The 8,024-nt window shown below is 39.0% G+C and overlaps 1 long non-coding RNA gene across 1 annotated transcript; it reads right to left on the bottom strand.

Moving 5' to 3' along the window:
- Window positions 1–1,200: 1,200 nt before the first annotated feature.
- LOC309491128 lies at window positions 1,201–3,293 on the bottom strand. Its single transcript, XR_014202921.1, has 3 exons — window positions 3,024–3,293; window positions 2,048–2,645; window positions 1,201–1,982 (listed from the first exon to the last, which is right to left on the bottom strand). It is a non-coding gene; the product is annotated as an uncharacterized lncRNA (long non-coding RNA).
- Window positions 3,294–8,024: the final 4,731 nt, after the last annotated feature.

Genomic DNA, 8,024 nt, shown 5'->3' with positions numbered 1-8,024 from the left:
TGCAAGCACAAAACAATACAGGAGTAGAGGAGAATCTACGAATATTGTTTGTTTGGATTTAAACACTTCGAAATGGACCATATTCATAAAAAGAATTTTGGTGTATGCACAATTTGTAACCCGGACATGGTATGTAATGGTCTCTTATGGATAATTTCTCATAATATCTAGATTATGAAGATATTTGATGTTGAGTTTTCTTGCTGTCTGAAACATAAAATAGTTTTTCTTCAAATATCTTGTAGTTTTGCAATGTTGTGTGGCACAATCTGGCTAATTTCTTGAATTTTGTGTCAAGCAAAGTGAAAAATATGAGTCTCAAATTAAGTGTGTAATGTATATGTTTTCTATGAAGATAGAACTCACAGAAGTTAGTGACAAAACGCCATGAGATCCAGAAACATTCTCAAATAAAAAACATAAATATAATTAGCAATGTAAATAAAATATTACTAAAATGTATTATAGCCTATATATAAATAAATAATACTAAAATAACACTGGACTAATTAAGCTATTCTAAACTGTTTTTATAAGATTAATTTAATTTGCATGTAGTTAAACTATACCCTTTTGAAAAAGTAGCTATACCTCTAACAGAAAGTATGGATATATGATAGTATACAATCATGCACAAGGCTAATTAGCCCTGGCATATTTAGATTTTGTCTATTCATCAATGCAAATTTACTGCAAATGCTGCTATGCAAATTTAATAGGATGTGGATACAAGTTATTATTGTTGTATTTAATTATTAAAGTTATATTAATTAATTGTGTAGTTATTATATGAATAATATACTTATGCATTTGTATAAATTAGGCTTTTCTATTTATTTATTTTTGCCCAAGCATTTAAGGTTGTGAGGATTTCTGTAAAGTTTATATAACCTAATGTTGAGTTTTATTATTTTTAATAGAGTTGTACTCTATTCACAGATTGGATTCTTGTATTTATTACAGTTTTTCACTTCTGAAAAGTGAAAAGTTAATACAAATTGAATTTGACTGCTCTTATTTACAGCATTGAATAAATGCCATTAAAAGAAAATAAGCTATCACTGTTTATTGCGGATTTTAAAGTTTACTGAACTTTAAATGATTTGGATATCTACAGTTTTATATATAAACACAACATATATTGGCCCCTCTGTATTAATTGTGGCCCCTCTTGTGCCCCCCAGTTGAAAAAATCCTAGAATCACCCCTGTCCAGAAGTGATAACTCATGGTTTGAATGGTTCACCAACTTGTGGCCATACAGTACTGCCAGTGAGTTTTGGTGTTGTTGTATCTGCCATGTGTAATGTATTTCAGGGGCCCTTATAATTTCTCTGCAATTTATAGCAAACTCTCTTTTTTTTTTCTTTTTTTGCCTTATTTCAAACCCAGACTAGCTCCCCAACTGAATAATACTGTACTGTAATCTAAATACTTTTTCTGCTGAGAAGAATTCTGTAACTGATGTTGTTGTACTGCCCCCACCACAGTGGACAAAGTCTAACATACACAATAGTCACTTGGAGATTCAAAAGCCTCTTCCAAGTTCACATTCAACATAACATCCACTGGTATTACCATCTCCCTCCCAAACACAACTTTATGGAGGGTAAAGCCTGTAGCAGCATTGACACTAATACAATTTTCCATGACCACATAAGGTAACAATTAATCCCAATTCTGTTGGTTCTTATCCACAAAAAGTGACAGCATAGTCCTGACAGCATAGATGTCACAGGTCGGGGTGGAGCGCCAGCGGGCCGCCCACCCCTCGCTTGCGTGCCGCCCCTGAGGAGCTGACCATGGACACAAAGGGAAAAGGCGAACACAGAATTCAAAATAAATAGGCTCTTTATTAAATAATAAAAACAATCTTAAAAAGTCTCTTCGTCAGCGTTCTCTTCGCGTATCTCAGCACTTTCAGACAGAGAGAGGAATGAACAGAATTCACAGCTTCCGCGTTCTCTTCGCGTATCTCAGCACCTTCAGACAGAGAGAGGAATGAACATAATCCACAGCTTCCGCGTTCTCTTCGCGCATTTCAACACCTTCAGACAGAGAGAGGAATGAACAGAATTCACAGCTTCCGCGTTCTCTTCTTCAGCGTTCTCTTCGCGTATCTCTGCACCTTCAGACAGAGAGAGGAATGAACATAATTCACAGCTTCCGCGTTCTCTTCTTCAGCATTCTCTTCACGTATCTCAGCACCAGGCTCAGGCCGGGAAGAGGTTAATGGTATTTCACCAATGCAGCAGGTTCAGGCAGAGAAGAGGTTAATGGTATCTCACCAATGCGGTTGTACCAATGCAGTTGTACCTTCACAGGGCTCAGGCAAAGAAGAGGTTAATGGTATTTCACCAATGCAGCAGGTTCAGGCAGAGAAGAGGTTAATGGTATTTCCCCAACGCAGCTGTACCTTCCCAGGGCTCAGGCAGAGAAGAGGTCAATGGACAGCTATGACTGCGAGTGAACAGCAGAAACGATTCCCACACTCGCATATCCACCACACACTGTAAGGTTTCACTCGTGCTCATTTCCACAATAAAACTGCAATTCAACAGACTCACGGTGCAACCAAGGCTTACACCCGCAATCCAGCCGAAGTCTTCTGTCTCTCTCTTCCTCTCTCTCTTCCTCTCTCTCTTCCTCTCGCTCTTCCTCTCGCTCTTCCTCTCTCTCTTCCTCTCTCTCTTCCTCTCTCTCGGCCTCTCTCACGTGCTACCAGTGGTGTAGTCTAGTTTTTTGTAGTGAGTATACTCTAATATAAAATGATTTATTCATTCAAAAATAGCCTAATTCCGTGACGTTCTGCTTTATATAGCAAGTTCCATTTGTGACTGGATTCCGCGATTCGATCCGTCGCTTCGCAAACACAGACGGGGTGAATTTATGAATGAAAGTGTGAAAGTTCTGACACAAAACGAAGTTGATACGTATCCTCACGCTTTTTTTAAGTGGGTATACGCAAATCCTTGGCCTTTTCTAGTGGGTATACGGCGTATACCTGCGTATCACGTAGACTACACCACTGCGCTACGTCCTCACATCTCCCCTCTCCTCCCCCGCCTGCAAAGTGTCCTTTTATGAGCCACCTTCTTGCTACATGTCCCAATCGCCGCCTTGATTAATCCTCACCCGCTACAGCTGCTTTGTTTCCTCCGAGAAAATCCCGGTCGGCCATGACATAAAACCGGAACCGGCCTGGTGTCACACCGGAAATACTTCCCCGAGGGAACCGTGACACAAAATTTTGGTTCCGCTTCTGTCACCCGGTGACATAGACAGCAAAGTCCTATTAAAATGGTCAATGCACCCATCTGACTTAGAGTGGTAGGCCCCTGGCCCCTGGTTAAATTAAATGGAAAATGATAACATAAATAAAAATAAACATGGAGGAATCACTTCAATCCTCTGTCCCAGAAATATAACACAATTGCTTGAGTTGTCAAAAGTAAACAGTTTATTGAATTTCACAAAAAAGAAAAGTAAACAAGAAAAGGAAAGCAATATATATCTTCAGGGGCCTGTTTCAATAAGGATGTTCAACCAACTCTGAGTTAAAACTTGAACTCAGAGTTGATTTACCCTGAGATTGGAAACTCTGAGTTTTCGGTTTCAGAACAGCTGAATTGAGTTAGTTCAATCAACTCTGAATAGGTTGACTCTGAGTTAAGCACGTGCACCATGACTGTGAAAAGCCACAATCAATGGAGCTCCGAAATTACGATTCACCATGGCAACAGAACTCGACAAAAACACTTCTGCATACTTCCGAGTCAATACACAAGTATAATTCTCAATCACGGTTATATTATCAGGTGAAAACTTGCAGAACGGTAAGTTATTTAACTAATACTCATTTTCATGGTATACCACAGGCAAAAAAAAAAGAAAAGATTGTGGCAGCAACTAAAATTGAACAATAAAACCATAATTAAATCAGTTAAATCGTTAAGCATGGCTGTAGGCTACATGACTTTACAAACATTTGACATATAAAAAATATATAATTCAGTGTCTATTTCAATGTGCCGCAGCATGTTTCCTGTAGTATAATGCTCTTTTCACATAATGAAATGTTCTCTAATCCAACCGGTTAAATTTTTTAATTAGGCTAATGAAATTAACATGTGAGTTCTCCTCCACCAACAGCAAGAAGGCAGAGGACCTGCACCACCACTGATAGATGAAGAGGAGATACACAATACAGAATATTAAAATCCAACAGGAAAAATTATTACTGTTGCTTTTGTATTTGTAGGGAATAAAAATGACCAAATAAATTGTGAATAATTACTGTTTATTTAACAGCTGTGGTGGTGCTTACAGCATTATCTCTACCCTTCCATCTGGCATCCTCCCATTCAATACAGTAATCGGTTTCATTTTCGGCAGGAGCGATGATGGGAGGCGTGTCAATGCATCCAACCACACTGGAAATTCTAAAGGAAATCAGTTACTTTCAGAGGTCACAGCAAGATGTTATCAAGTGAACATCATTTATCAGATTAGCCTCATTTAAACCGATTTCTCCACCACTGACCAGCAATCCTGTGAATCTCCTCTTTGATGGATCTCACGGGTTTGTGTCCAGGAAACAACACAAAAACTCTCAGAAAGAGCATGAGCGAGGCACGCTTTCCCTCCCGCTCTGATACAGTGGCCTTACTTACACTCACCTAAAGGATTATTAGGAACACCATACTAATACTGTGTTTGACCCCCTTTAACCTTCAGAACTGCCTTAATTCTACGTGGCATTGATTCAACAAGGTGCTGAAAGCATTCTTTAGAAAATGTTGGCCCATATTGATAGGATAGCATCTTGCAGTTGATGGAGATTTATGGGATGCACATCCAGGGCACGAAGCTCCTGTTCCACCACATCCCAAAGATGCTCTATTGGGTTGAGATCTGGTGACTGTGGGGGCCATTTTATACAGTGAACTCATTGTCATGTTCAAGAAACCAATTTGAAATGATTCGAGCTTTGTGACATGGTGCATTATCCTGCTGGAAGTAGCCATCAGAGGATGGGTACATGGTGGTCATAAAGGGATGGACATGGTCAGAAACAATGCTCAGGTAGGCCGTGGCATTTAAACGATGCCCAATTGGCACTAAGGGGCCTAAAGTGTGCCAAGAAAACATCCCCCACACCATTACACCACCACCACCACCAGCCTGCACAGTGGTAACAAGGCATGATGGATCCATGTTCTCATTCTGTTTACGCCAAATTCTGACTCTACCATCTGAATGTCTCAACAGAAATCGAGACTCATCAGACCAGGCAACATTTTTCCAGTCTTCAACTGTCCAATTTTGGTGAGCTTGTGCAAATTTTAGCCTCTTTTTCCTATTTGTAGTGGAGATGAGTGGTACCCGGTGGGGTCTTCTGCTGTTGTAGCCCATCCGCCTCAAGGTTGTGCGTGTTGTGGCTTCACAAATGCTTTGCTGCATACCACGGTTGTAACGAGTGGTTATTTCAGTCAAAGTTGCTCTTCTATCAGCTTGAATCAGTCGGCCCTTCTCCTCTGACCTCTAGCATCAACAAGGCATTTTCACCCACAGGACTGCCGCATACTGGATGTTTTTCCCTTTTCACACCATTCTTTGTAAACCCTAGAAATGGTTGTGCGTGAAAATCCCAGTAACTGAGCAGATTGTGAAATACTCAGACCGGCCCGTCTGGCACCAACAACCATGCCATGCTCAAAATTGCTTAAATCACCTTTCTTTCCCATTCTGACATTCAGTTTGGAGTTCAGGAGATTGTCTTGACCAGAACCACACCCCTAAATGCATTGAAGCAACTGCCATGTGATTGGTTGATTAGATAAATGCATTAATGAGAAATTTAACAGGTGTTCCTAATAATCCTTTAGGTGAGTGTATGTGCTCTGCATCTCCGATGTTATATAGAAAAATGCGCAATAAATGAATGTACTGCACTGCAAAAATGCTTTTCTTACTTGGCCTTTTTGTCATTGTTTCCAGTCAAAATATCTAAATTCTTAAATCAAGATGCATTTACTACATACGAAAAACTCTAGGTTTACCAAAGAAAACCTGCTCCCGACCAGGTTAGGTTCACAGAGTAAGTTACCATGGTAACTGACTCGGAGTATAAATTACCTCTCTTTCAGAAACAGGCTTGACTTACTCTGCTATTTCAGGTTTGACATACCTCCCATCCTGAAACGGAAAACCCAGAGTTTCCCTCATTTCAGGGTTAAAATACTCACGAGTTTTCACTTAACCTCCTTTCTGAAACAGGCCCCAGGGGCTCGTTCTTCTTACCTTGCTTAAAACATCCGAGATCAAATTACACATCCAAGATGATATCATCGTGCTAATCATGATCTAGCTAATTAGGTTCTTCGAACAGACTTGCCGGATATGATTAGTATAGCTGGATTGAGTTATCTGAGATAATTGCGCGTTCATGCACTGGTTTAAAAGGGGATATGTATCGATAGTAGAAACATTGATCAGCAACGCTGCTATTGGCTGCTCAACGTGGCCAAAGAGCGGGCTCAGTTTTTCTCCTCAGCAGAACAAGAACTAATAGTCGAAGTTTATTCAGAATTTTAATGTTTAATCAAAACGCCAGGGAACACCTCAAAGTCTGCAAAAGCCAGGAGAGAGGGCTGGCAAAAAGTAGCAGACAATTTAAATCCGTTAGAAGTGGCCATGTTAGATGTTTTTATCACTTATTATTAGCCTATATTTTTGTATTTTAATAATTGCATAATTACTTTGTTCATTGTAATGTCAGAGTCACCACACTAGAACATGGGAACAAATAAAAGTGAAGTACAAAAATATTCTACATAATGGTAATTTTTAATTATATTATAGTCTCTTTTATAAAAGACACTGTTAAATAAATGGTTGTCTGTTTATAAAAGCAACCAAGAAAAAGGCTGAGAAAAAAAAAGAAGAAAAGATCTTAGTAGCCTACACTGTAAAAGAATTTTTGCTGCATTAAATTAAGGCCGTATAGTCATTTCAACTGTTAAATCGTGAGTAATGATGAATTGCTTTGACTTGTGAGAGTGAAAACTGATAAACTTATGTTAATGTGAAAATATTTTTCCCGAGTGTAGTTCATTGTAATGACATTGTGTTTTCCTCTTTTGTGCACTTTTACATAATACACCAACACTTGTATCTGTTCCCAAGAAAGTGGTAGCTGAAATATGTGCAGTAAGTGGACATTTTCTAACTTTCCGAAGGAAAGAAAGTATAAGACTTACTGTCCATTTGTTTCCATTGTACTGGACAGTGAATAAACCCTCTCAGATAACTGTCATGGAGGAACTAGCCTACCTGCAAGTGCATAAAGAACTTTACTTAATTTATACTTGTATGCTTTATGGCTGCAATATAAGTTGCAGGATTCCACATCTACAGAAAGGCCTACAGAAGAGTCAGCACAGACAGAGGAGACATAGGCCTACAGGTGGACAGTGTATAGCCAACTTTTCCTTTTTATTTGTTGCATGAGGCATGTGTCTAATATCTCTTGTTGCAGGCACTTGACCACTGGCTTTTCTTTACAAAGAACAATTGAAATAAAACTCAAGGAACTAAGTATATTTGTCTTTTATTAAACATATAATGAAAAGTGTTTTTTTTTTTTTTTTGGCAATGTTGTGTAATATGGCACATGCAGCAATGTCAAAGGCCCTGTCAGGTGTGCAACCCTCAGACTTATCAGACACTGAAATCTTCCCTTTAGTTAGCCAAAGTTCATTTCATTGTGTGCTCTTGTCCGGGCTAGAGCTGCATTGTAACTGGTTTGGGTCAGGGAATGGGGTCATAAAACACCTGTCTGCAGGCAGGAACATGTCATAATCACCTATGAAGAAATGCAGTTCTGTTAGGATCAGCATAAGTGTATGTAATACAGTGAGCTTGATATTTATTTGTGGAACTTTCCTTACCACTTTCAAATAATGTGCATAAATGTGAATCTCTGAAAATTCTTAAAGGGATAGTTCACTTTGAAATTAAATT

Source organism: Leuciscus leuciscus (genome assembly GCF_965113295.1).
Source record: "Leuciscus leuciscus genome assembly, chromosome: 25".
Taxonomy (NCBI): Eukaryota; Metazoa; Chordata; class Actinopteri; order Cypriniformes; family Leuciscidae; genus Leuciscus; species Leuciscus leuciscus.
Note: the sequence above shows the minus strand (reverse complement) of the source record. Positions and strands in the feature narration are given on the sequence as shown.